Source organism: Girardinichthys multiradiatus, chromosome 4, assembly GCF_021462225.1.
Source record: "Girardinichthys multiradiatus isolate DD_20200921_A chromosome 4, DD_fGirMul_XY1, whole genome shotgun sequence".
In the NCBI taxonomy this organism is placed as follows: Eukaryota; Metazoa; Chordata; class Actinopteri; order Cyprinodontiformes; family Goodeidae; genus Girardinichthys; species Girardinichthys multiradiatus.
The window spans coordinates 30,528,587-30,551,975 of NC_061797.1; the positions used below are offsets into that span (position 1 = coordinate 30,528,587).

Here is a 23,389-nt window from a genome sequence, read left to right on the forward strand (position 1 = left end):
AGGGTGAGACATTCAGCAAAGGTCACCAGATCCGGGACTCAAACCCGGGACGGCCGCATCGAGGACTATAGCCTCTAAATGTGGTCATGCGCTTAACCCCTACACCACCAGCATCGCGCCTTCCTTTCTTCTTTATGTTTTTTATTTCTGTTCCCATTTCTGTGGCAGTTCTACAACAAAGAAATCTTTCAATTTCATCAACACAATAAAAATAAAATATTAGTGGATGGTGCTTGGTTAAAATCTTTGCTTATTTACGTTACTGTATAATTTAAACACCACAAGGTTGGCAACAACCTGGCAGGTGCTAACTTTCAATGTTAATGGATGTGCCCTGGTTTCAGAAAAAAAAGAACAAAAATAAACTCAGAAGACAGAGGAGGAACTCATAAAATAAATGTGTGTCTCAGATTTTTTTATAGATGCAAGCACAAAATGCTTACAATTCAGCAAAAAAAGCAAAACAGACAGCAATGAATGAGCTCCAAGCATTAAAACATTTATTGTAAAGAATAATTTGTAAAGAAAGCTACTGTCTTTTATTTGGAAAGATTTCAAAAAAGACAAAATTATTGACCCAACCGGAATAGACAGAGGAGAAGGAGTGCTATGTAAACCCCCAGGGACAACGTTGTCATTTAAAAAAAAATGAATACATAATCCATAAAACCTGTGGATCTTTTTAATTATCTCTGCCCTCTCACACAAACTCTTCATTACTCTTACCCACTCCCATAAGCCCACTTACCCAGAGACAGATGGCACAGGGATGATGGAAACCAGACCAATTATTTATCTAGTTATGACTTATAACTTAGTAGCATGATTGTGTGTCCTGCTAATGTTGGGTATTCATGTTGGGCTGTAACAGCAAGTTAGGTCAATCTAAACAAAATCCTTACAAATGCAGTAGATTTAATCGGAGAATGTCCACTCAAATGTTATCCCATCATACACATTTTTATGAATTTATTGTATTTTTTAAAGATCCACGTCCAGCCTCAATGTTTGAGTATTTTAGTATTTTAAGTAAGTCTTTGTTTTGTTTTATGTAAATGTTTAACTGTACTTACATATTTAAACAGATGCTGGTCTCCCTTGTCTGCAAGACAAATCTTCCAAGGGTAGGGTACTAATTAAGTCACCTTATCTCACATATTACACACCATATAGCTGGGTAAAGTGAGTGGTGTTTCTAATCATTTAGTAGCAGATATGTTCACAATCTCTGTCTATTATTATGTTCTATGCACAAAGTGGTAAGTGCACAGGAAACAAAGAAAGGGGGGTGGAGATAAATGTTGCAGGAGCCAGGGTGAGTTCAAGCCCATGCTAATAGGATAATTGCATTGATTTCCATTTAGCTGCACTCTCTGATGTTATTTACAACGTTTCGCCCCGCAAACAAGTCCCTCCCTCTCCCCCCTCTTCCAATTTGCTTTTAAGCAGCTGTGACATGCTATCAGCCCCCTTTCCCTTAATACCCTGCTCCTCTTCACCCTTTTCACAACTGTCAAAACAGACAAATACATTATTAGGACATTAATAGCGGTCATGCTTAGACATTACTCAGTCCTTATTCATTCCAGCATCACAGTTCCTCCCGCCTTCTCTCTTTCTCAGGCCATCTGGCATGAGCACTGAGCTGCTTTGAAGTGACTCCCTGAGTCGGTCCAGTCTGAGAAGTCGCTGTGTGTGGTGGCACGAAAAGTCAGTGGGGTCTTTTTTGGAACAAAGTGTAATAAAACTGAAAGCCCTACAAGTGTTAATATCAAACTATGACTTGTAGGTTGTAGTTCACCCCTAAATAACTTTTCACAGGAGATTAGAGTCATAGTAATGAGAAATAGAAAACCACTGAATATAAGAATCAAATCATGATAAAGGAGATGGTGTCATGACAGACAGATAGCATAGATTTAGTACCTCTGTAGAGGTCTGTCTTCTCTTTTCTCGCTGTACAATAGACTATATATGGGAACATGGGAGAGACTGCATGAGAATGATAGTAAGCAATTAGCATGCAGCAGACAGTGCGCTGTATTAGTACAATATTAATGTGGTGGTCACGTCCAGGACACAGACAGAGTGCATTAAGCTCATCATCACTCTTCTGCACACATCAAGGACTCCAATGAATCCCACAACCGACCACACCGGTTACAAAGCAGCAGGAGTTGAGGTACATCTTAATGCATGTGGTGTACATATTATGTTTTATAAGCACTTGTTTGTGTACAGTAACAGAGTATAAGTCTACATAGGAGCATTTTGCTTTGGAACATTTAAATATCTGAAAAATGAAAGGTGAAACCTGGATAAATTGCCATGCATGCTTCCGTATATGTGCAAGGTTACATGCATAGTTTTAGTACATTTAGCCAATTAAAATGTAATAGTGATTTGCGAAAGTCATAAAATGCTGAGGCCAGTAAATTTGACTTCTTGTTAAAGCACATATGGCAGGACCTTTTTGTCACTGTTTGACTGCATAGTATTTGAACAGGATCTGGTACCTCTGCATTTTGATTCTGTGGAAAAGACATTACTAAAGACCATTAAAAGTTAAAAATAATAAGTATGTGCCTTTCAAGGCACCATGGGTAACCTTATAGAGAAAGCACAAAACAAATGTATAAATAATAGGTAATTATTAATAGTTTATAGCTAATTACAATAACTTTATGATTTACAAACGGAGGCGATCACTTTTGTACAAAGGGCGAGGTTGGTTTGCATCGAGGCCCCCATCTTAAAATAAGATTTTGGTGACAAATTCCTACATTTCCCACACTTTCTGCCATGTTGTAATTGGACGGGGAGGTAGAACAAATTTGAACCACACTAGGGACGAAGAAGAGGAATACACTTGTCAGTGCGAGGCAGAGAGTGGACGTGACACTGTGCATACTAGCGACAGCTGTTCGGAGCAGTGTGTCACATAAAAACAGTTTGATGTGGAGACTTTTTCCTGCCAAGCTGTTTATTGTGTGGCACAATGTATGCGTACATGGTCGTAATACTTGAGCTTTGCTCAGACATGTCCAGTGGACGTCCAGGTGGGTCCGCGGAGTCAAGTACGTGCGACTATGTTTTGTCCTTAAGTGGGAGCGAAGAGGTGGTCTTAATGGAAATGAAGAGCTGGGTGTCATCTGCAAAGGAATGAAAACTGATATTGAATTTGCAGAAGATATTGCTAAGAAAAGCAGTTAGGTGATGAACATGTAGGGACTGAAGACAAAACATTGAAGAACACCAGCAGTAACTGGTGTAACAATCTTTCAGTGTTTAACCCTTTCTCTCTCCTAGACATGGCGATTGACTGAGCTTTTACTGTGACTAACTATGTGCTCTCTTTCAGACTCTAACCTTGAAAACTGGCTCAAAGTTTATCTGTTCTTTCTTTCTAGGTGAAACGACTAAAGGAGCTACATCCATTAACATTTACTTTTCCTTCCCATAGAAAGTATTTCTGGATCAGTGCTTCTTTGTTCTTTTTGTGTCTCTGCTCTGTTCTCTCAAACCCCCAGTCGGTCGTGGCAGATGGCCGCTCACACTGAGCCTGGTTCTGCTGGAGGTTTCTTCCTGTTAAAAGGGAGTTTTTCCTCTCCACTGTCGCTACATGCATGCTCAGTATGAGGGATTGCTGCAAAGTCAACGCCAGTGACTGTCCACTGTCTCTACATGCTCATTTGTGAGGAGTGAATGCTGCAAGTCACTGACTGGATGCAATCTGCTGGGTTTCCTTAGATAGAAAAAACTTTTTATCCAGTTTGAATAAATAACTGAATCTGACTGCACTGTTCAATGATTAGGATTAATTGGAATGTATGTACCTGACTTTTGTGAAGTGCCTTGAGAAGATGTGTTGTGAATCCCTGACCATCAGCACCGGTTCCCCCCAAGGCTGTATTCTCTCTCCTCTGCTCTTCTCCCTGTACACCAACAGCTGTACCTCCAGTCACCAGTCTGTCAAGCTTCTGAAGTTTGCGGACGACACCACCCTGATCGGACTCATCTCTGATGGTGACGAGTCCGCGTACAGATGGGAGGTGGACCATCTGTTGGACTGGTGCAGCCAGAACAACCTTGAGCTCAACGCTCTAAAGACAGTGGAGATGGTTGTGAACTTCAGGCAGAACCCAGCCCCACCTGCCCCCATCACCCTCTGTGACTCCACAATTGACACTGTGGAATCTTTCCACTTCCTGGGAACCATCATCTCCCAGGACCTCAAGTGGGAGCCAAACATCAGCTCCCTCATCAAGAAAGCCCAGCAGAGGATGTTCTTCCTGCGGCAGCTGAAGAAATTCAACCTGCCAAAGACTATGATGGTGCACTTCTACACAGCCATCATTGAGTCCATCCTCACCTCCTCCATCACCATCTGGTACGCCGCTGCTACAGCCAAGGATAAGGGCAGGCTGCAGCGTGTCATTCGGTCTGCTGAGAAGGTGATTGGCTGCAGTCTACTGTCGCTCCAGGAACTGTACACCTCCAGGACCCTGAAGCGGGCAGTGAAGATTCTGGCTGATCCCTCCCACCCCGGTCACAGACTCTTTGAGACTCTCCCCTCTGGTAGGAGGCTGCGGTCCATCCGGACCAAAACCTCACGCCACAAGAACAGTTTTTTCCCATCTGCCACCAGCCTGGTTAACAAAGCCCAGAAACCACCCTGACACTCTCCCCCCCTTTTTTTTTTGCTGACAGGACACCTGTAACCTGCAACTCTATGCGTTACATTAACGCTCAGCTAGGACTCCTGCTTTACTTGCACAATGATCACCTGCACTGTTGTATTGCTCTTGCATCTTATACTGCTCTACTTTTACTCTCACTCACTTAAAACTGTGCACATATATTTATATTATATTGTAGATATGTTTATACTGTTTAATTTGTACTGTATTGCACCGACTACGCCAAAACAAATTCCTTGTATGTCCAAAAACGTACTTGGCAATAAAGCTTTTCTGATTCTGATTCTGATTCTGATTCTGATCCGGAATTGGCACTATATAAATAAACTGAATTGAATTGAATTAACTGGAAATGATTTTTATCTTAAGGGTTCGATCTTAATGTGCTGTGCAGCCAGAGAGATAAGATTAAAACAAGTTCAAGGTTAGGCCATTGATGTCAGTTGAAGGTAATCTTTTCAGCAGAATGTGATATGATTAGGTGCAGTCCACAATAAATGACTATGCATTTTAGGACAATGTGTAAAGACAAGTAGAAGCGCTGCATTCCTTAGGTTACTAAAAATGCCAATGCAGGGTGTGATCAGTTAGTGTAATCGTGGAAGTTACAGAGTGATTATATAGCAGGTTTGCAGTAGTAATGTCCTTGTTGTGTACTACTGCGTAATATGAGAGGTAAGTTGCTGAAAAACAATTTGGTCTGGTGAAGATAGAAAAAGAGCTAAAAAAATAATGGGCATGTGCATTATGTGGTGATCTACAATGATGACATTTAGCATTAAGCTGTGGATGGTATATTGCTCAAGTGTGGATTGATTTACCCATTTAGAGAATACCTACAATGAGCAAGTTGTTTACTTCGGTATTTCTTTCTTTTCTGATGGGTGTGGCTCCTTTTAAGATAAAAACATTCAACAAGCAAAAATCCACAAGCAATTAGTGGTCACTTAGTGGATTAATGCAAATAGATATCAATAACATATAGAAGACATTTTGAAAAAAAGTGTTCCATGAACAGAGACAATTCCAAGAAAAGCTGAAGCTTCAGACAGGCTTGTACATAGGGTTCCATATAAGTCACTCTCAACACATGCTGAGAACTGGATTCTTAATTGTTAAAGCTACTATCAAGTGTTTTTTTTTTTTTTTTTTTTATCAATTAAACGCACTGTTTGTGAAGTGTTACAACAACATATGGTCAGTTTTTCTTATGTTTTTAATTTTGTTGTAAACAATTATTTAATTAAGATAAAATCTACACTCTAAAAAATAAGCTTATAAGCACACATAGTTCTGGTGACATCACAAGATGCATACGGCTATTGATCAGAGTTCTTTAGGGTATGAATATTTGTATTTTTCTTGTTTTTTCCTTGTTTAGATATTTTAAAGTCAAATTCCTCTTCAAAGTAATTTACGTGTATTCTGTATGGCAGCAGCAGAAGTTTGAGCCGAAAAGGAAAACATTGTATGGGTTTACTTTAAAGGGGTTCGTGAAGAGGACATCCTGCAGTTTAAATACAAGCTTTAATAAACAGCACTGTTTTTATTGTGAGTGTACATTTGGTAGCAAAAAAATACACAACTCTTTAACTAGAACAGACTGATTTGAGAGGAGCTCTCAAAGTAGAGACTGTTCTGTCAGACCAAAATAAAGATATCTTAAGCCAGAAGACAGAATGGTAAAAATGTGAAAGCACCAAAGAGAAAAGAAGGATAAGTGAAAAAACAATATAACAACTAAACTGGGTTTCTTAATTAATCTTTGAACGCTTAGTTCTACTTCACTACAAAGCAGATCACTACTACGACTTCTATCCTGTTAACGTCAGGGCGAAACTGAGGAAACAACACATATACAAGTTGCCCACACCTTAGATTGTTTCACATTTTTCTGAGACTTCCCAGTGTCACAGCATTAATGAAGCACCACAACACCATGTTCTAACCATAAGACACCAGCAGCTACTGTTTCACCCATTTGTATCTTTTTTCCCTGCTTTGTATTAGTGAAGAGTCTCCTCATTTCATTAACATTGCTCTGCGTGGGCAGTACAGTGGTATGATATTAACACTACAGAGACACTAGTATGGAAGTGTTTGTGTTGTACATACATGGAAATGTAATGTTTTTTATTTTTTGTTTATCTACAGAATACTGCAGTACAAGAAGCTCCCACGCTGTTTGCCACCAACCTGTACTCCTGACATGGTTGTGTTAGTGCAATCAGGAAGCATCTGCATCAGTTAGTATCACAGACAGTTACGGGATAATCAACTAAATGCACCGCTTGTAGGTGGTGTATGGTGTAGGTTCACTTCAGAACCTCCCCCTATAGAGGTAAGGGACAAAGGCAGTTGAAAAAATGGTGGAAGAAGTTTCTTTCATTTTAGGCTGTCCCATTTACTGTACTTCTTGCTTTCTTTTCTATTTATCCCCCTTTTATTTCATTTAATTAAATACTGAAAGCCCATTTGCCGTGTAAAGCATCCTTCCTCCAGCTATTGGAAGCATCTTTTATATCTGCCAGCTCGCTTTCTTCCTTTCGGTCTCTGAGACGTTGAATTAATTGTACTGATAAAAAACACAACCAGCGAAACATAATGATGCCAGTCTCACTTTGTGCTCTGCAAAGAGCTTCTAGTACTAGCAGCAGACCTGCTATGACTTTGCTGTTACAGGGAAAATTAGCAATGGTGTCTTTAAAAAGCAAAAAGCACGTGTAAAGATTTACATTTGGTGTAGGTATGTTCTTTTTCACTATCCCTCCGTGCGTTACTTTCTTTCTCCCCGGGGGCTCACTCAGCAATAGCAAGAACCATACTGTAAGACGATAAGGGAGGCTAAGGCGCTTCTATCCCCTGCAGAACATACATACTCAAAGGGATAAGCTATGGGCTAGTTGAGATCCTTGATACACAGAAAACATGAAGAAACAGACGTTACAAAGCAGAAGCTCTCGTCTCGCTAAGCAAGCAGGGGAAAGGAGGGAGGAAGATGAGAGAATGGAGGGATTTAGTCTCCATCTAAAGGATGAACATGCCATCTCCTCCTCTCAGTTAGAACAGACTCCTGCTTTCCTTTTGCCTCTGATCACCAATTCAGCCCACTTTTTCAGCTCAGTCAGTGTGCCCTCTAAACACCCACAATCATTGGACAACTGGGTTACTGACGACGGATACATGAAGTGTTTTGTAACACTTTGCATTCCAAATCAACATAAGCTATGGCTACGAACACTGGAAACACGTTCTTCAAGCCAAGCACACGCTTCACACTCCTCCAACACACTCTCACTATGCAGATGGTGTGTTTAAAACCAGCAGGGACAGTCTCTGCATGTGTGTGTCTGCGATATGCATGCAAACTGGTCGACGTACCCTCAACATCTCACCTGGGGGACAGGAAATTAACACGAGCAAATTTCTCTGCTCTCATTTTTGTTTAGATGGTAACAAGACCATCTGCTTACCATCCTGCTCCACCAAGGGAAAAAAAATAAAGAGAAATGGATTGCGCTGCAGTCAACCCCAAGGGCCCTTTCCTCTACACCCTGCTCTAGATCCCATCTGCACTCTCTTCAACACAACGAGGGGCAGAGATAACACCTCAAGGCCAAGGTGTTGCTGCTCCCATTACATCCTTCACTGTGGATTTCCGATGAAACAGAGGTGGCTGATTAGAGAAGAACAACTCAAACACTTTCATCCACAATAACAAATAAAAAAGGAGCAGAATTAATCTAGAACACATGCTTATTTGCACTGATCCTCATTTTAATTTTTAAATCAGACATTTGCAGAAAATATGTAAAATCTAATGCGAATTTCAAATATTTACATTTGTTTGCCTAACAAAAGAACACAGCAATTATCAAATTTGTTGCATAATAACTTTATTAATTATTCTATTTTAGATTATCTACGGATGGCATACTATCTCCCTGATTCCAGCCAGTGGATGAAAATAGAGACTTGTTCTGTATTGCATTTTCAAATTACTCCAAAATAATGGTTCAATACGTAGATGGGAGTCAGATCCGACCAGGAATCACGATGCTGCCATATTCAGACATAGATAGCCATAACAGTGTATATAAGAGGCTGACATTACTATGACTAATGAAGTCACTCATTTGTACACTCCCATACTGAGGTCTGGCATCAGCTCAGGCCATCTTCCTCTTATTTGGATAAAAAATGATTGTGTTTTTGTACAAGTTGGTGGAGCAGGAGTATTTTTGTGAATTAAACATATTTAATGATGGCTTAATTTTCAAAGACCATGCTTGAAGCAGTGAATCAAGTATTTAGAGTTGAACACACCAAGATACTGCTTAGTGTATTTTAAAAGCATTATTTGTATTCCTGTAAGGATTTAAAATATTCTTGAAGGTAAGTTCACAGCTCTTAATTATAAGTCACCACTTTCTATGTGAAACAGTCATTTATCTGTACCAGTCTGCAGGGGTCTGACTGTTCCCCCCACAGCTGGCTACGTACAACATAGCCTTTTGCGTTGTGTCCAATGTCAATACAATGAAAAGTATAAATTACAATTAAAAAGGTGCCAGAAGACCCCGTGTACAATAATGAGCAGAAAAAGGAATTTAGACAACTTAAAGTGTCTCACTTTACCTCTAGTTGTCTAAGTCAATAACTTCAATTAGCATCACACCAACCACAACGAAATACAACAACTGAATGAATTGCCCACTTCAGTGTTAGATTACATTGTTGCCCTGCTACGCATATGTGAGAAATAAAGTATTTGCAAGCTGGCGAAGTCCCAATGGCCTTGTGCAAGCAAGCATGGAAATCAAGTCAAGGTTTTAACTATATATACTAGTACTTTAGCTATTTAAATCAAATATACTATTGTACTTTATATGAATCAAAAAAGAAAACTCAAAATTCAAAACAACCCCTTTTATTCAGAATCAACTTTAGGATTGCACACAAAAACATGCTGAATGTTTGTTTATGCATGTATTAGAATACAGATGGGGTCCAGTAGGCTGTTACAAACCCTCTTTGACAAAGGCTTAACAAGGACCTAACAGCCTTGTGACTCCTGCATCTGTTTCAATGTTTAGGTGCTTAAAGAGACAAACGTGTCGCTTAGGAAAATATTTAGTTTACAGGAACACACAAGGAACACACAAGTACCATTATCTTCCTCTCCTATGTTTTAATAATAGAGCTGATCCTTTTTACTCTACATGAAGGACTGTTTTTGCAGGTTTCACTATTTTATTAGTTAGAAACAATTAAAAGAACAGGAGTGAAAAGAAAAGTCAGATTTAATTAGCAGTTAGTTAGCAGCAAAACAGTTGAGTCCAATTAAAGGGCATATTGTGGTGTAAAGAGCTGGAGATTATAAGTGCTATCTTGTTAAACAAGGCTGTATATTACTGCTTTTACCAGAAGACACACTTAGTGCACCTAGCTGCTAAACTTTGACAAACATGGAATAAAAGGAAACTGTGTTTATCTTTGCCTGAGAGCTAGCTATACACACATCTATATTTGTGTGTATTTTAGAGGTTTGGCTGATAGTACAGAAATTGAGAATGTGTGTATACACTGTAGTGTGTTTGCAGTTGTCGGATACAGTTAAGACTTCTCATTAACAGCCAAAATCTTTAGAGGCCATTTAGAGCAGCCCAAAACTCAGTTGCCACAAACACGCTCTCTCCCTCACTGCTCCCTTCTCTCCTTCTGGCAGTGTCTCCCCCTGCCGGCAGGTGCACACTGCGGTGGCAGCCAAAGTGCCAACCTGCCCTCCATATGCCCGCCTCCGCAGTGCCAGCTTACTCTTGCCACTCCCCATGAGGAGTCAGCTGGCCGGCCGTCCCCAAATCTGTTCCCGCTCCCGAACACTTGCCCTCCCTCATACACACACACACCTCGTAATTTTCGTCTCTTTTTCTGTCCCATTGACTTATCTTTTCTCGTTTAGCCCTTTTCTCACCTTACAATGCGTTTCTCTGACCTTCATCTGATGCTTTCGCTCTCCCAAGCATCCCCAAGTAGTTGAGCTTTTTTCTGAGCCCTTTCCTGACAGGAGGCTCAGACACTGGAGCCAGGCAATATCAATCTGAACATGAGTGCATGACGACTGGGTGTCAGATCAATAAATCATCCCTCAACTGGCAGTGCCCTGGGATTTACTTGAAAATATGCTTCTAAACGAGTGGTATAGGGCAATTTTTACCACCAGCCACTGACTCCCTACATCAATGCATGGTGGAAAGTGTCTTTGTATTTATGCACTGACACCAATTAACATCATAAATAAAAAAAATCCCAGCAAAAAAATACATACGGGTAATTTCAAAGTGCCTCTCAGGTCACTCAAAGACTCTGTACAATAAAAGACACAAAATAGGAAAACAGTTTAAAAAATGCAATAAAATTACTAAGAGTATGACTTCTAAAACGTGAATTTTGAGTCTTGATTTAAACAGAGAGAGAGTCAATTTTATGAATGTCTGGCGGGAGGAAGTTCCAGATTTCGGGAGCGAAGTGGTTGAATGCTCTACTCCCTGTGGTGCTTGCTGAGATGGCTGGAAGGCACATTTAGGTGGATGGAAAAGGATGACCTAAGGGAACGGGAGGGGGTGGCAATGTGCAAGAGATCTGACAGATTGAGACGGGCAAGGATGTGAATGGCTTTGGATGTGCACAGGAGAATTTTGAACCATCTGAAGCTAATGGAGATATTCGTGAAGAAGACCACAGAGGAGAGAGTTACAGTAATCAATGTGAGAGGTGACGAGGCTGTGAACAAGGATAGAAGTGGTTTAGGGGGGGGGCAGAGGTGGTAAATGTTGTAATTGAAACTATGTAGAACGAGTGATATTACTGATGTGAGCCTGAAATGACAGTGAGTTGTTGGAAACAGAATAAGTACCAGCTCTGGATAGTGTAGATTTGGTACTAACAAGGAGTATTTTTGTTTTATCACTTTACTTTACTTTAGGGAAATTAGACGTAAACCATTACTTTATTTAAGATAAGTAGGTGGAGGGAGGAAGAAGGGACTGCTGAGCAGATAACAATTCTGGTCAGAACTGGAAGGCCACATCACTTTTTGGGCTTTGAAGAACAGTTTTTGTCTCAACCAGTCATTTGTCACTGTGGTGACTTACAAACCAACTAGACTTTCAAAAATGTGTTTTTACCATCAATAACTTGTGAACTGTGCTACATGGTAAAGTTATTGACTGAGTTTCTTTAATCTCTCCATAGAGTGCCAGTTTGTTAGCTATTCTCTGGCAATATATCTCCTGATATCCTGATAATTCATCATATAAATCTTTAATTTATGAACTTAGATTCAAACTGTCGACTTTTCTGTCACTTCTTTAATCTTGGGTGACATTGTGCTGTGCATACCTGACATTGTGCTGTGCATACCTGAGTTTGGTCCTCCAGATGTAACATCATCACTATTTAGCAGCTTGTGGTTGCATTTTCAGCTACCTTATTCTTTCTCTTTTTCTTTTATACATTTTTCAATATTTCTCACATTTGTAAAAAGGATGATATGTTCCCCCTAAAATTGTGGAAAATATAGGTATGGATAATTTCATGTACACATATTGTACAAACGTGCTGACAATGCAGTGGGTGAGATTTGCAGCCAGTTCCTTATTTTTTTTGTGGTTGCTTTATAAAACTTTCACAAACACAAAATGATGGAGCTGTAATCCTGTGCCTTCTTCTCATTACCCTTCCTTCTCCTCATAAGGAAATCATCTGACCAGTTCTAGAGTGTCTAATTCAGGTCACATCCATCTTCTACCATCCATCAGTGAGCCTCTCAGCCACGCACTCAACACGCACGCAAATTTCCTGTGCAGCACTGACTGAGAGAATATTAAATCCAATCCTTGCCCCATTCAAAGCCGACATCTAAGAACGACAGACAGCAAGGAAGAGTGAGCGAAGAAAGATGCGGATGAGGCAGGAGAAGATTGAGAGAGGGGGTAAATAAGGGAGAGAGAGGCCTCGCCTTGAGTCATCTCCTGTCATTAACAGGATGTGATGAGCTCTCGCCGCTCTCTTAATCTGTTTCCCATGATTCAATTCCACTTCCTGTGTGCCGAAAGGACGGTAGCGTTGCACCGATCATCCACACAAACATAAATGTAACTCAGACAGCAACATCCTTTGTAAATAAAATGGGAAACAGAGATTATTCATTTACACCCCATGACTGTACGAAATTACACCTCCCACTAATACAGCGAGGTTGTTGGTTGTTCATTTTAACCCCCTTTTAACACTCACATATGGTGATACGGGCATTTACTAACTCATCTATAAACACCGCAGCAACCTCACTGCTTCCTCCTATGGACTGTAGATACTTACTGAGGGAAATAACACACCACATGGGTAATTATCATATAACACCTCGCCAAAAGGTGAAATATTACAGAGGAGGGTTGTGGAAAGTCATCTAAGAAGCAGGCGTGAATATAATATGAAAGAAACTGCATATATGGATCCTAGATGAAAGGCTGTAATGGGAGAAGGAAGACAGGAGGACTGGTTGTTGAAAACTTCAAGTATCATCATCATAATTTTAGAAATTTAAGCGTTATGCTTTGATTCTTCAGTAGAAGCGTATTCAAAAACAATAAAATACCACTTCTTTATAAGACTTTAAAGAAATGCATCATTTCTCATATCTTTTAGTTTTCCTCTCCTATTTCCCCACATCAATCAAAACCACACACTAATTACAACAGGAAGTTAGTCATTATATCTTATTTTTGTGCCTGTTTCATGACTAAAGGTTCATTTGTTGAACGGTAAAAAAAAAGGGAAAGGGCGATCTAATTTCATCAACATTTGTCAGCTCTGGAGTGTGTGCTGATTTGAGAGGGCTCACATTAAAGTGAGAGAGACTATTAAAACGGTCAGGCGTGACAACTTAACTGCCTGGCCCGGGTCTGGTAAGCAGGTGCTCTGCCAGGGAGGAAGTGAATAAAATATTACTGAACCTCTGCAGCAGAGCAAAGGATGCTCATCCAGCAACTGCTGCTACGTACAATGATCAGGCAGAACATCATGAGCACTGATGGTAAATTCAATAAGAATAATTATCATTATGAGCACAAAGTCAACAATTTCTGCTCAACGTAGAAAGAAATGGGAAGCGAAAGGATTTGAGCAAGTCTGGTCAGAACATTGGAAAACTGCAGTTGCTTTGGGGTGTTCCAAGTCTGTAAGGTGCAGTGGAGTCCAAGACTTGACGGGTCAGGGTTTTATTGCCAGTACAATGGGGACCAACATAAAATTAAACAGGTGATCATAATGTTATGCCTGATTCATGTATCTACTGCCTTATCTTAACATGAGTCTGTTAGCAGGGACATAAGTAATCTCAGACAAATCTTTCTCTTAAGCATTTGAAACTCGTATCCATGAAAACTTCACTTAACAAACCCTCTAGGCTCAAGCTTGTTTTTTCACTATATTTGCTTGTGGATCTTTAATTTACTAGTTTGTTAATGTTTTTATGTACTATAGGCTAAGATATCTAAAAAACTGAAAAGTAATTGCACGACTGAGTCCCCTGATGTGTAAAATTAAAATCATCCACAGGATGTGACCTGTAAACACATGTCTAATAAAGGTTGTACATGGAAAGTCTAGGAAAGCTGAGCCTTCTGTTTTACAGAATATAAGGATATATATATATAGTACAGTCAACTTATACAATAATCTATACCTTCATTTAATATGTTAAACAAATGAATAGATTAGTGCAGACAGGACTCTGGCCCCAGTCTGTCTGAACCAACAGGCTGTTCTGCATGCTTGGACCATCCTGAGTCCAGCTTTACCATCCACACATCAGCGTTTTGTCCAACATGGTGTTATTGGAGAACACAATATCAAGCATCCTGCAGAGATTTTGTGCAATGATTGTGCTGCAGGCCAAAATCTATAAAACATTCTCACTTTAATAAAGACACACTCTATTACCTCACCAGGCTTCACTTCATGACTGCCTTTCAATGCATGGCAGGTTGTGAATTTACCATCTCTTCCATATTTATTCTAATATTGTCACAAATAAAAACACAAAGGGTACAGCAGATGTGCATGTGCTAAGATGTAACAATTTACACCGAGTCTTTGTGTGTGCATATGAGCATCATTGCATGCATGGAGGGCTTAATTAGAGTTCTCTATAGTCTAATTTGATTAGTGGAAGTGAGAGAAGATGAAGGCAATTAGGGCTCAGTTATTTCTGCTGCTGGAATAATGTTTCAACACTGAGGTGACAACACACAAACATGTATTTAATGGCAAAATGCTAGCGAGCACACATTCTTGTTTCACACATTCCCCCCAGAGTGTTTATGAGAGTTTAAGGTAAGTCAACCCAGAAATGAAGAGGTGAGTGTCCGAGTGTTTGACGAGCACATCAAATGTGATATGTACAGACGGCTGTAAAGAAAGCTGTTTATCAGCTCACTTCTGCTTCTGTCTATACATCTGTGTGTGTGTGTGTGTGTCTGTGCTCTGTCCACAGCAGAGGAGAAGAACAAACAAACCCACATGCAACACAATGCATTACACAAACTGCATTGCGTCTCCCTGGTGCCAAACTGACAAGACTACAGCAGGGAACATAAAGGCAAAGAGAGGACTGACAGCGGTCCATAAATCATGGTCACTGCTGCGATACCAGTAAAGCCCATGTTACCCCTCTGCACCCGCTAGCACATTAAATGATACCTGGAAAATAAGTGTGTGCTTTTCTGACAGAAAAGATAACAGGAAACATTTGTCCAATCAGAGGATAACAAGAAACTCATGTTTATTCTAGAATAAGTTATTTTATAAGTATTTGGTACCATGTCTTTTTTTCCATCCATCCATCCATCCATCTATCCATCCATCCATCCATCCATCCATCCATCCATCCATCCATCCATCCATCCATCCATCCATCCATCTATCCATCCATCCATCCATCCATCCATCCATCCATCCATCCATCCATCCATCCATCCATCCATCCATCCACCCATCCATCCATCCATCCATCCATCCATCCATCCATCCATCCATCCATCCATCCATCCATCCATCCATCCATCCATCCACGCCAACTCCAACTGCAGAAAGACCTGGACTTGCTTGCTGCAAGGCCACATTGCTACTAACTGCGTTTCCATGCAGCCCAATGTCCTAATTTTTTTCTCACTAATTCTTGCCCAAAAGCAAATTTGGAGATTGTTCTTCCAAAGACATTATTTCTTTATGTATGATGGACATTTTTTTGTTAACTTTTAAATACGGGAACTGGTCATAATTATAATCAGCCAATCAGAACCTCCAAAAAAAATTGTTATGAACCCCAATAAGGAGGAACAATGCATATGTAGTGTTTTTATACAAATGGTGTGTTTGGTTCCTGAGCTCTTCCCACACAGTTTGTGGTGGTGACTTGTGCCCAGAGATGGTCCAGAGGCTGCAGGTTTGGAGGGTCGGAGTTTAACAGCTCTGGGTTCATGAGGAGGTTACCGGGGCAGTCGGTGTGACGAGCCACCGCCGACTTTACAGCCGTGACCGAGGCGGTACCACCTGCGGACTGACTTGGAACAGATGCCATACTGTGTATGGGTCAGAGCTTTTATAGCAAGGGCAGAATGAAAAAGAGGGAGAGAGAGAAGGCGATGGGGGAGGAGTGGGGAGAAAGCATGAGGGAGCTGGTAGTCTATCATTGTGACTGCTTTACTGCCATTCCTGCCATCTAATGACAGAGCTGTCAGAGCATATGGAGCGGGAGGGATGGAGGGATGGCAGGACCGTGAGGCAGAGAGCGAGTAAAACAGATAAATGGATACAATGATAGAGTGAAGTGAGGGATAAAAGCATAGAGGGAGGAAGAGAAGGACACAGAGAGATGGCTGACACTGAAGTGGTTGCTTGCATCAAGAGACGAAGATACAGACAAAAGAGATTTATGGGAATTGATTGGAGGAGATGGTCTCAGTTAGGAATACAGGGAAGGAAGGATATTGCAGTTAATTGGATCTAATGATTTTACTGGTGCACAGATAATCTTCTAACACAGTATGGATTCCTCTGGCGGATTTATCAATGGGAAATCTCCAGCACATTCAGATTTAACCCCTACACTGTAACAACATGCACCACTGGAGTTATTTTATTTTTTCTTTTAACCCAGGAGTCATGAGTGATTAGTCCGCACTCTGATCCAGGGCTTAACACCCAACATCGCTCACACACAAATTGATTATCCTGTTAGGAGCGTGTCTGAGACACAGAAGAAAGATGTTCTGTCCATCATGTTGCTTCTCAAGGAATTGATTTTAAAAGACATGCAAGGAGGTGGGAACAAAGTGCACAGCAATAACCAAAGTGGGTTGGTTGCAGATTTGTTCATTTGTTACCTTGTTCTATTTTTAGCATGCAAAGTGCAATTTAAAAGGTGTGTTATATGTTTGTTCTTTTTTTTTGTTTTCTGTATATTATGTTGCATCACCAGACTCAACTAAACCTGATCCTACTTTAGCAATGTGAGCCAAACTCTCAGGTTTCTTGATGCTCTGAGGAATGATGCCTGCGTTTATGTGTGATGCAAACTTGTTATGGATTTCTGTATTTGCCCGAGGAATACCACAGAGCAATATTGGATCTCCTGCTAACCCTCTAATGTTCAAGTAATGTTTTTCATTGACAGTTGGAGAAAGCCTACACTTTGATAAGAGCGAATAAAACTCCACACAAAACGGCCCTGGCTGGGATTTGAAGTTGGAGTCTTACTGCTGTGAGGCAACGGTGCAAACCCCCAATACACCGTGGAGAATCAGACAGCAATATAAATATGTGCCGGTAGATTTGACAAGTCATTTTCTCTCAAAATTTATATATGTTAGGAAGTTCCAGTGAACAGATGAGCAAAAATGTAAGGATAATGCAAAACATATCCAAGAAGTTAAAACTTTATTTTTTTTAACCATCTTCTATATTTCTCCATATTTTTATCCTTTTAAGCTAGTTTTCTCAGTTGTATTTGTGTTTATTTCCTAATTTTTATGAGGACATTATTTGTTTAATAATTTATACTTACTATTTATTCACTTAGTAAATGTATTTGTACCACCTTATTTAAGAGTAACAATTGTTTTATCTATTTATTATTTGGGTTTTCTAGTAGACATAGCATCTTTCAAAACAATCCTATTCATGTTAATATAACAGTTAAGACATTCAAATGTATTTTGGTGCAATTTTGACAAATGCTTTTAACTATTTTGTTTTTGTGGCAATCTGTTTATCATCCTGTAAAACACTAAGAAAATCGACTTCTGATTTTGAACCGATTCTGACAGATTTACTTTCAAAGCCAAAATGTTGTTTTTCTGTGGTTTTTGTAAGAAAATGCTCTTCACACGTTGTAATTCATTTTACTTATTACTTATTACCTCTGTGGAATGTGGTTTCAAAAGAATACAAAAAAAAAAGAAATGCAAATAGACTCCTTACATACCTGTTTCTCTACTCCATTTTCTCCTTCTCACTGATTAATCAAACAACTTTAAAGGGACATAAACACAAAAAAGAGCTGGCACATCCACAGAAGGTTCAAGTAAAGGTATATATTAAGGACAGATGTAGGAAAAAAAGAACATTTTAAGTATACTGCAAAGATTGGAGCAAGAAGAATAACAACATTGCAAGTTTAAATAAGTGAGGATAAGGCATAGGTGGAACCATTGACCCAACCTCCATTTTGAAGTGGTTGCTCTCTGGCTCTGCTCTACCTCGGCTGCGATGTAAATGCGACCCAAGTTCAAGTGCTTCTCCTCTCCGCCTTTATCTCTGCTCCCCGCACCGTTGTTGGCTCTTAATACATTTTTTCTGCATTCCGCCTGCTTTCTTTCCATCAAAACCTCAGCCACCCCTCCCACAAACACACACACAGCCCATTCCTTTTTATTTAACGCAACCTTTTTTTGTTGTCAAATAATCATGGAGAACTAGCATGTGTCTGACATGGTCTCCAAGGCAACGGCGGTTAAGATGGGAAGGCAGGCAGGGGCTCATTCAGTGGCTGAATGAAAGAAGGGGGAAGAGAAGAAGCAACCCACAGTGTCGGTCTCACACACACACACACACTAGCCTGACTAGCTTTGGCCTCTGTCACAACGAAGATGCTCTCTCACTGTCTCTATGGGTCATAGGGGGCAGTCTGTACACACACACACACACACACACACACACACACACGCACACACACACACACACACACACACACACACACACACACACACACATGCCTACACACACACACTAAGCAAAAAAGAGTGGGTAATGGGGTTAAAGATTTGAAAAAGGATGATAAAAAGACATGAGAAAAGGTAGATGAAGGAGATAATGGGTATAGAAGTCCTTAAATGACAGAAAAGGTGTCAGTTTTTTCTATTTTCTTAAATCTTTTGAGGTTTTCCTTCAATGTATTTCTGATTCGAGTTGCAATTTCATTACTATTTTATTCCCTTTCTTCCCTCTTATATTTTTGTTTGCAGATTCCTACACCACTCTGTTTCAAACATGCACTACCTTGAGAGTAAAGAGCAGTCTGGTCAGAGGGTTAGACACATGTAGATGAGTGCTGCATTCAGTCCTTTGTCCCCGTCTACAACCTCTGACACAAGCACCTCTACATGTCTCTTTATGTCTTTATTTCTTACACAGCAGGATCTCAGTGGCCTTTAGCAGCAAATATCCATCTCATCCTCCCCCTAACCCGCCCTTTTTTGAAAAAAAGAAATGGAAAACAGGACTCTGAATCCGTGCTGCATGAGAATTACTGACGAGGAAAGGCTCCTAAAGAGCTCCTAAAGTTGGAAAAAGATGAAATGATTGTCTATTTGGCTCATTTTTATTGCTTTAATAATATAACATTGGGCCTGCACGGTGGCGCAGTTGGTAGCACTGTTGCCTTGCAGCAAGAAGGTCCTGGGTTTGATTCCCAACCGGGGGTCTTTCTGCATGGAGTTTGCATGTTCTCCCCGTGCATGCGTGGGTTCTCACCGGGTACTCCGGCTTCCTCCCACAGTCCAAAGACATGCCTGTTAGGTTAATTGGTCACTCTAAATTGCCCTTAGGTGTATGAATGAGTGTGTGCTTGGTTGTTTGTGTGTTGCCCTGCGATGGACTGGCGACCTGTCCAGGGTGTACCCTGCCTTTCGCCCATAGACTGCTGGAAATAGGCACCAGCTCCCCTGCGACCCACTATGGAATAAGCGGTAGAAAATGACTGACTGACTAATATAACATTGTCCACGATTTGTGAGAAATACAATATCTTTCTTAAAATTTAAAGGTGTAATCGATGCAGTTTCCCTTTTTTAATGATCATTTATATAATTAGCTGGTGAAACTTGTATCCTTTAAAAGTGGTTTTCATTTGCTTTAGTCATAAAAAATAGCAGTTCTGCAGAGCAAAAGAATGTAAATAAGTTGTATAATAAAAGCTGTTATGTTTCTTAGATGCCTTTGCAAGCATCTTACATATTCAGTCTAAAGTACATCAACTCCAATAGTAGTCTGTGTACACAGATCTGCACCAAGACCAATGTTTATCCTATTATATGAAAATAAAAGATCTGCATTAAAATAACATTTAGTTTTTTCGGTTTTGCAGCACATACAAAGAAAGGCTGAGATCTAAAACATTGCTGCGAAAAAATCAGCAATGTTTTAGATCTCAACCGAAAGACGCTGAATCTGTTAGAACAGGCTGAAGCTCTGTTGGGTCAAAACATAAAGGATGATTATTTCAATCTGAAGCTGCACAATACATCAAATTATGATGTCATCTTCAGTTTCAAAATCCAAAATATAACAATTGCAAAGAGCTGCTTGAATGCAATATTGGGAAGGCTATTATAGTTAAGCTTCCATGCATTCCTGCTCTGCATGCTGAGTTTATTGGGCCAGTTGTGTGGATTCCCTTTGAGGCCCAAAACTGACATACATTTTAGAGATCAAGTTGTTGTGATGATGGAAAAGAAAATTGAGGTAAATGTTCAATATGGTCATCACAATATTCAAAAATAATACCCCAATTGCATAGTTTACTATTTCTAAGGCTGCATTAGGCATTTCTGGGATCAGAAGGTGAGACAAAAAACAATTGCTCTTGTAGAAAGTATATTTTAAATGTATATTTTCATTGAACAGGTGTGTAAACACAGTGTACATGCCAAAAAAAAAAAACACAGGGAAGACTTTTACACGTTTCTGGACATTTTTCCATTCCTCCCACAGCAGGCACACATTTCAAGTAAATCAGACAGCTTGGCACAGAAGCTTTCTTTTCCTGAAGTTTATCTCTGTCAGATTCTCCATTTCTTCTCCAGTCTGCCTTTCTCTTTCCCTCCCTTACCGCCTCTCTTGGCTGTCCTCTCCACAATCATTGCCCAGTGAGCCGTGACACGCACTTAAGCGCCGACCGGTGGTAGCCGCATTAGTACTCAGTTTTTTTTCACACACATGCACACACTTAACCACACACCCTAACGAACATGTGTCAATGCATGCACTGGCAAAAACAGAAAAACACACAGGTAACAGATAAAAATGCATATAAAACCCATACATTGGCCTTGGTGCTTCTTGCGAGGCTGTGTTGAATAAAACACAGTCAGCCAGTTACAGTCCTGTTCACCTGCTGGCTACCACACTGATAAAAGGCTCAGAGGTTAAGTGTTGCTGTCAGGCAGAACTACAAGTGCTGTATCCCCTTTTCAGAACTCAAGACTGTCAGCACAAAGAAGAGTACAGCCCTGTGTCAATCTCCAAGCTTTCTCGCACTTTCACAAAACAAAACAAAACAAAACAAAACAAAACAAAACAAAACAAAACAAAACAAAACAACACATTGATGTATATTGCTGCATATGTCACTGTGCAAAAACTGAAATTAGCTTACCTGGTAAATAATAAAGTGGTGCTTTTAGTCCAAACATTGTCACTGTTTACGTGTCATGAAGCAACAGCAACCTGTTTAAAACTTGCATGCAGACGATCCTGTCCTGGATGACTGAGCGGGAGAGGGACGGTGCCCTCACAGCCACCCAGAAACAAGGCTCTGTGTGTGGTGAAGCAGGGCTGGAACTCAGCCTGTCATCCTAGCTCTCTAGTCCTCGCTAACCAAGCGTGAGGCTGGGACCGCCCAGCCAGCTATGGAGACACACACACATACATAAACCCCCTCAGACAGTCACACGGATGCACACAGACAGAGCAGTGCAAGGGTCAGCCCCCGATCACGCCCCCGCTCTCGACCCGCTCGCTCTCGCCCCAGATCCCCCGGGCAAAGGGTCACGCACTCGCTGTCCGTTTCTAAGCGGCAGCAGGAAGCTCACTCTCTGTTGCCTTTTCTTTCATGAATCCACACGGGCACACACCCAAAGAGTCGGGACAGCCAGGGAAGAGATGTAAAACCTGGAGGTCTGGAGCCAGGAGGAGGAGAAGAGAGGTAGAAGGGGAAACAAACCCAGGCTGGGGAAATCCTGCAAACGAGAGCAAGCCGCTGATTCCTGGGACTGTTTATTATCCCTCTATCCAAGAAAAATGATCAGAGGGAAGATGCTTCCTCCGCTCATGCTGCAACTATCTTCCTTTCCCTTTCTTGCTGTGTGATTTTCTCAGCCTCCCTCTTTTTCCCTCCCTCTCTTCCTCTGCCGATACATAGAGAAGGAGGTGGAGGAGAGGAGGAGAGAAGCAGGGCAGAATGAACTCCCTCCAGGCATCAACACAGCCAGAAAGGAAGAAAGGGTGTGTGTGTGTGTTTGTGTGTATGTTTGTGTGAGAGGAGTGGTGGAGGTAAACTGAAAGGGATAGAGGGTGCAGCAGCAGGGACAAGCACGAAACACCAGCCAGGAGAAGAGTGGCCACAGTTCAATTTGGAGTAAGGGTGACAGCTGATTGCACAGCCCCGGTGACAGCGAGAGGCCAACGACTATCAAGGGAGCATCTGTTCACACTGTATCAGACAGTAGGAAAGGATTGACCGACAGCAAACACAGAGAGAGAGAGAGAGATGGCTGTGGGTCTTCAAGAGCAGCTCACAATAGAACAGCTACGTGTTTGGAGGAGGAAAATACAAAAGATCCCCCGCCTCCGTTCTCCTCTCTGAAAATGAGAGTCCTCGTCTCGGTCTGTGAGTGTGTGGGTGCGTTTGTGTGTCCGTCTAGGAAACTTGGCTGGTGCAGCCTGGTGCACAGACTGCTCACCATGCTGCACTGACAGCCGACTATCCCCCATCCCCCCTCTCTCTCTCTCACACACACACACACACACACACACACACACACACACACACACACACACACACACACACACACACACACACACACACACACACACACACACACAAATCTGGAATAAACACACAAAGATCCTGTGTTGCTCTACCGCCCGTCTGCACACAAACCTGAATGTGATGAAGGCAGTTAGGGGGTGAGGAGTTAACTATCTGCTGGGAAGCGTTTATGCTAAAACACACATACAAACACACACACACATGCCATGCACACACACAAACACACGCACACAAGATAAGAGTTGTACAGAGGGAAAAAAGGGATGGGGACAATTTGTCTCCCTCTCCAACCTCT

At 41.0% G+C, this 23,389-nt stretch overlaps 1 long non-coding RNA gene across 1 annotated transcript; it reads right to left on the reverse strand.

The window, feature by feature from the left end:
• Window positions 1-1,914: 1,914 nt before the first annotated feature.
• LOC124866878 lies at window positions 1,915-22,377 on the reverse strand. The gene is made up of 2 exons (XR_007037942.1): window positions 21,700-22,377; window positions 1,915-3,152 (listed from the first exon to the last, which is right to left on the reverse strand). It is a non-coding gene; the product is annotated as an uncharacterized LOC124866878 (long non-coding RNA).
• Window positions 22,378-23,389: the final 1,012 nt, after the last annotated feature.